Genomic DNA, 6,752 nt, shown 5'->3' on the forward strand with positions numbered 1-6,752 from the left:
CTTGTCAATGGTCAGGTAGCCTTCCAGTGACTATAGCCCAGGACTGGCTACCAACCTGTGTCCTCTCATGCTGCAAGGATACCCAGGGCCCTGCAGCTGAGGAAGATTGCTCTGCTCTGTACCTAAGAGATTGTTCACACTTTAGGTGGCAGATTCAAGAGGAGGCGTGTGTGTGTGTGTGTGTGCAGTCGAGTCTGACTCTTTGCAACTCCCTGGACTGTAGCCCACCAGGCTCCTCTGAATGGATTAAAAGCCATGCTAAAAAGTGTTTGTGTAAAGAGTGGTTACTATTCTGAATAACAAAACTTGGGATATGCCCTCGCTGGAGTTCCCAAATTTCCTTTAAAATCATAATTTGTAACCTAATTCAAGAGGTATCGTTAGTAATACAACTAGTTGAATGTCTACAACCACTCCAGCCATTGTGTTTGTGGGTTCACAGGTGATTGGTCGATACATTTTATTCACTGCCATTTAAGAGATTTATTTAGGATAAAGGGGAATGAGGAAACATGCTCTAAGATTGGGAGATGGAGGAATAGAAGACTCTGATATAGTTTTGGGTATTTTATGTGCTAGGGGGAAAACAAAAGCTACAAATTGAAGAACTTTCAAGGGCCTTGATTTTCACATTTCACATTCTAGGGACTTATTTTTATAATTTTTTAGAAGGTTATGATGGTAAATTTTATGTTATTTTTATTTTCTCACAATAAGTTTTTAAAGTGGGGGGAAGGTATGGTATTGGAAAAAGAAACAGCAATGTTTTGCATTATACTTGGTCTCTTCTCCAGTCTATATTATCTGAAGCTACATTTCCAATTAGTGAGCCAGTTTTGTGCAGTGGTTCATCGTTATAACAGGTGTGCTTTTTAATCCCCTGAATGGACTGGTAAACAAGAGATAGGGAGACACATTTATAGTCCTGGATGTTCTAGGAAATTTTAAATGTACATTTTCTAGTAAATAATTAGATTGACCCAGATGGCCACACACGTTTGGCTCTCCATAAACACTGCTGACACATATTTTAATAGAACTATATCAATAAGAAAGGTGGGCTTTCATCAAACTTGAGCTGAACTATGCAGAAGTCCATCTGAATCATAAACACAGGTCTATGAATTTGACATATAGACCCAGATGTTGAAGAGTATGTGGGATAGGAAGGATTTCCAGGAAGATATTGAAAAACCAAGTTCCCATCCTCACAGAAGGCTTTTCAAGTTTAGTGGGTTTTGTTCATTTTACTGGAAGCTGTGTGTGTGTGTGTGCTCAGTTGTGTTTGACTCTTTGCAACCCCATGGACTGTAGTCCACCAGGCTCTTCTGTCCATGGAATTTCCCAGGCAAGAATACTGAAGTGGGTTGCCATTCCCTACTCCAAGGGATCTTCTCAACTCAGAGATGGAACCCAAGTGTCCTGCAATGGCAGGCAGATTTTTTTCTTTTTTACCACTGAGATTCATCTTCTCTTCAGAAACATACATATCCACTTAGTGGACTATAATTTATCTAAGGCCAAACCTGGGTACCATTCTTTCATCAATTTCCCCACATCTTATGACCATCAGCACTTTCTCCTAATTCCGCAACACAAGTTAGAAAGTGACAACTGCCAGGACAGGTACAGAGAATTACTTAGTTCCCCTTATATACTAGACTATGAGTCCTTTGAAGACAGACTCCTTTGTGTTTTACACAGACAAGATGTTCAAATAATTGTTGGTGCTGTAAGAAAGCAGCTGCTGCTGCTGCTAAGTCGCTCCAGTCGTGTCCGACTCTGTGCGACCCCAGAGACAGCAGCCCACCAGGATCCCCCATCCCTGGGATTCTCCAGACAAGAACACTGGAGTGGGTTGCCATTTTAGAGGAAGGGACAATTCATTTCAGCTCCTGCATGAATGGAAGGTCAGAGCCACTTTTTCCTGAAAAGCCTTCTGCGTTGGCCCTGTAAGGATTTTCTTTCTTTCTGGAAGGACCTGGTACAAACAAGTAAGAGAAATGTTTCTTTTTCTTTTCTTTTTGTCCAGTAGGCAGGGTGAGAATATGAATTTTATTTTGTTTTTAAGATAAAATACATCACCTGTTCATAATGCTATTTTCTATTCAGTTTCAAGATCATGGAGATTTTTCTTTATCTACATTGTTCTTTTTTATATATTTATTTTTAATTAGAGGATAATCACTTCACAATATTGTGATTGTTTTTGTCATACATCAACATGAATTGGCATTAGGTATACATGTTTCCCCTCCCTCATGAACCCTACTCCCACCTCCCTCCCCATCCTACCCCTCTAGGTTGTCACAGAGCGCTGACTTCTGGTTCCCTGTGTCATGCATGGAACCCCCACTGGCTATCTGTTTTACATGTGGTAATATATATGTTTCAATGCTATTCTCTCATTTCATCTTACTCACTTATTCTCCCACTATGCCGGGAACAAACTCAGCTAGTGAGCAAGCATTTGGCATAGGGAAGATTCAAATATGTTCTGCCCAGAGCTCCAGAATCATCAAACACCAGTATCACATTCTCTCTAATGACCCAGGTTGAACATGAGTTGTGTTTGAAGTGACAGTCCAGCTACGGCAGTGGTTTTTAAACTTTTATCTTTTGCTGCAGAACTTGATCTTTTTGCAAACAAATTTTCACCCACAATTCCTATATTTAGATTGATAGTGATAATGTTAGTTGCTCAGTCATGTCTGACTCTTTGTGACCCCCATGGACTGTAGCCCTTCAGGCTTCTCTGTCCATGGAATGTTCCAGGCAAGAATACTGGAGTAGGTTGCCATTCCCTTCTCCAGGGGATCTTCCTTACCCAGGGATCGAACCCGAGTCTCCTGAATTGCAGGCTGATTCTTTAGGGTCTGAGCCACCAGGGAAGCTTAAGCCAGGTGGAAGTGCAGCTGCACAGGTGGCAGCAGGAGCCCAGCCCCACCCCCCTCCCTGCCCCCAAGACATTTGAGCCGCATCAGCTGAAACGCAGACTCAGTGCAACAGTTGGAAGCCCACGGACAACCTGATGCAACCTGGTAAAAATCCAAGGAAAATATGCTTATAAAGCAGAACGAACCCAGGAAAACCCCACACAGGCTCCGCACGGTCTAGAGCTGTTGCATTTCTGCTGCCCCTCCCCCACTCTTTGGGGAATGCGGAACTGTGGGCGCAGGATTGCATCATGGCCACACAGCCTTTCCCCTGCCCCTCCTCCACTGGGGGCCTTTCAGCACAGGTTCTGCTCATCACATCTCTCAGAGTCAGTTATTTCTCTGGGGACGGGAGCTCTATGTTGTAATTAGGAATTTAGGCTCTGAGTCTGACTCCGGGCTCTAGGACTTGCTGGATGCAAGAGCATAAGCATTGCATTCACTCTCAATTTGTCCTAAATTTGCCACTTTGTTGTTGCTGAGTCAGTCACGTCTGACTCTTTGCGACCCCATGGATTGTAGGCTGCCAGACTCCTCTGTCCATGGGATTTCTTCCCAGGCAAGAAGACGGTTCACTATAGGAACAGTAATAGTACATGGTCTGTAGGGTTGTTGTAAGGATTAAAGAAGGCAAGGACTGTAAAAACCTTGGAACAGGGCCAGACACAGAGTAAATGTTTGGTAAATGCTAGATATTGATCTTAGGTGGCTTCAGCCTGCAACGGCTTGGAGCGGGGCTTGGGTTCCCAGCCAGAGGTTGAGGCCAGGTCACAGCAGTGAAAGCACCAAATTGTAGCCACTTGCCCAGTGGTCAGTGACAAAGGCCCTGGTCCTTTGGCTTTGTAGAAAAGAATTTCCACAAAGATGAAACGTAGTGAGGCAAGTAAAATATTTATTAGGAGGCAAAAGAGTACAGTACTTGTGGATAGATACACGGGCAGGCTAAGAGGGAGAGTCCCTGAGTCGCACCCTCATGGTGGTTTGAATCACTTTTAAGGCGTATTTCTTCTAGGATTCCTTTGGTCAATCATTATGATTTGCCTGGTTCACAGTCCACGTTTGGTATATCTCAGGATCCTCCCATGTATGCACACGCATCTCTTAGCCAAGATAGATTTTATAGAAAAGGCATCTGGGTAGAGCATCCCTTGACAGAACTCTTCTTTGGCCTCCAAGAAGGCTTTCTGCACATGTGTGGTCAGAGGGCTCCTGACTTCATGAACGAGAAATATGTGGTCTGGACAGGGCCCAGGCTCCTCGCCTTAATTGTTCTGCTATTCTCTCTTCTTGGAGTTTCAACTCACAGGAAATGAACCCTGGGGGGCCCATCTACCTCCTGCCTCAATTAGAAAATCTACCTCCTGCCTCAATACCTTTAGGAGGGCAGTTCATTTGCCTGCATGATGCAGAAAAAAGTAGCTCACATGGCTCGTTTCTTTTGCTCCTTATTTTCTGGGTCACCTGACCTTCCTTGCTGGCTTCAAGCCAAACGTGTGGTTGCAGCAGTCACAGCTGTGTGTATTCCCGTGCATGCATCAGTTTGAGAAGCATCGGAGCTCATCAAGTGCCACTGCTTTCTTCCTGCTCTCTGTGCAGCAAATCTTTAATGACGACTCCCAGAAACTTCGAGCAACTCCAGCTTTTGTTGGTTCTATAGCGCCTGTGTGCTTAGTCGTGTCTGATTCTTTGTGACCCTTTGGACTCTGTCCATGGGGTTTTCCAGGCAAAAATGCCAGAGTGGGTTGCCATTTCCTCCTTCAGGGGATCTTCCCAACACAGGGATTGAACCTACATCTCCTGTATCACAGGCAGCTTCTTTAGCCACTGAGCCACTAGGGAAGCCCTTGTTGGTTCTAGATTTCCCCAAAGATACTTTGTTATTCAACCTTTATAGTGTAACAGCCAGGGTCCATGGGCAGACGAGGAAAAGCAGGAACCTCCAGACTGACAGGAAACCATGCATTTTGGGTGATAATTTTCCTGGAAGCAGAAAAGAAAGGTGAGGAAAGGTGGGATCCTCTTGAGTCATGAGTGTATCCTGTTGCTCATTATGCTCTCATTACAGTAAATTTAGCCTTGCAGCTAAGAAGTACCCATCAGGCACTGACGCCTTGTGATCTAAATTAAATGAGGATGAAAATCTCTCATCCCCTTGGGATGATAGAGCTGGGATGAAAATCAGGGAATACAATCTCCCATCTCCTCCTTCCCCAGGGAATATTCCACCCCTTCATTTGTACACTTCTCACAACCGGCTTGCCAAAGAAGCCTGGAGCAGCTGTTCCTCACCTCTTCTGCCTGCTCGGCCTCTGACACTGTATCCTTGCTTAAATAAATTCTCATTTTACTTTCTTAATCTCCCTGCTTTTCTCCAAATTCTTTTACATAGAGGCAAGAACCCTAAATTCACCAGGAACAGTAGTTCTTTGAGCTGGACTTCTTTTTCTTGTATCATTAAACTTGTATTAAACAATTTTCAGGACCCAGTGCCAAGGGGGAGCCTGGGGTGGCTTGTTCACAATAATTAAGGATTTGAAGGCAATGACCGCAGAGAATTAAATCAAGTGCAGGGCCCTTCTGTTGCATGTCCGTGAAGCTGACCCTGAGTACAAACGCCACCATCTTGAAAGCCTTTATTTTGTTTATGCCACAGTCCAGATGGGATATTCAGTTTACACAATGAGACTTCCCAGATTTTTATGCATGAAAGCTTGAATGACAGAAAGCATATAGATATTATATATGTGTGTGTGTATACAAAACACTTGTTTATTCCTTCCACAGAAAATAGTTGTAAACAAGAGGCAAGAGAGTTTATCTAAAGATCTAGATGACAGATTCTTATAGAATTAAGAAAATGATGTTTTCTCTCTGCTGGGGAAAGAGCTCAGCTCTTTTTCTTGGATTGTCTTGTGACATTTCATTTCAATGAACACCCCAGAATCTCATCTTCAGCTGGCCCCAGTGTCAGAACATGATCTCACTATTCTTAAAGGTGTTATTTACTCGTTATTTATGAAGGAGGTTGGCTGTTCACTTGTCAGTACTTCTTTCACTGTGCTATGAGAGACAGCCTCATAGGAACCGAGCTGACACTACAGCTCTTAATGGTGACTCCCCCTAGAGGCAGATTAAATCCTTATCTCCCTCTCCTGAGATAAGGATTTAATTATCAATAGTTTATTGGGAGAGGCAGCAAAAGAGGGAAGAGAAGGCAGCCCCCAAAAAGTTAAATTATTAAGCCAGCTATCCCAGCAATTGATTAGAAATGAATCACATCCAATGATTTACCAATGAGATACCATGGACCACCGAATTATCTCGCCTGAGGGCCTTTAAACTCAACGCCCATCAGTCACTGATTGAGAATTGCTGAGGGGGGCTGGGCTAGATGCAGCCAGGGCACTCCGGGATGGGAAAGGTCTCAGGGACAGGCAGATGCTGGCAGCATCTGCTACATCCTCAATATTAAGTTGGAAGGCGAGTCTACACTGCAAGAGAAAATTGGAAAGCAGACAGCTTTGGGTGCCAAGATCAGCACTACTGATCTACTACTAATTAGATGCAGAATGACATGGGGTAAGTTAGCACACAAGCCTGTTTTTCATTTATAAAATAGAAATATCACCACTAACCTACCTTTAGGGTTATCTGGGTGATTAGAACTGTATGAAGCATCAGACATAACCATTTCTATGGAGAGCTGTCATTAAATTGTTTTTAAACTAGTGTTTTTCAAACTAATACATTCATAGCATTTACTTGAAAATCTTGTTAAACTGGAGAGTTTGATTCAGCATACTTGGATAGGGCATG

At 43.5% G+C, this 6,752-nt stretch overlaps 1 long non-coding RNA gene across 2 annotated transcripts; it reads right to left on the reverse strand.

The window, feature by feature from the left end:
- Window positions 1–3,131: 3,131 nt before the first annotated feature.
- LOC123334400 lies at window positions 3,132–6,510 on the reverse strand. 2 transcript variants are annotated; one of them, XR_006552171.2, is made up of 2 exons: window positions 5,336–6,510; window positions 3,132–4,916 (listed from the first exon to the last, which is right to left on the reverse strand). It is a non-coding gene; the product is annotated as an uncharacterized LOC123334400 (long non-coding RNA). The 2 variants fall into 2 exon arrangements; XR_006552172.2 differs by having other exon boundaries at window positions 5,226–5,342.
- Between the last annotated feature and the right edge of the window lie 242 nt (window positions 6,511–6,752).

This window comes from Bubalus bubalis, chromosome 7, assembly GCF_019923935.1.
Source record: "Bubalus bubalis isolate 160015118507 breed Murrah chromosome 7, NDDB_SH_1, whole genome shotgun sequence".
Taxonomy (NCBI): Eukaryota; Metazoa; Chordata; class Mammalia; order Artiodactyla; family Bovidae; genus Bubalus; species Bubalus bubalis.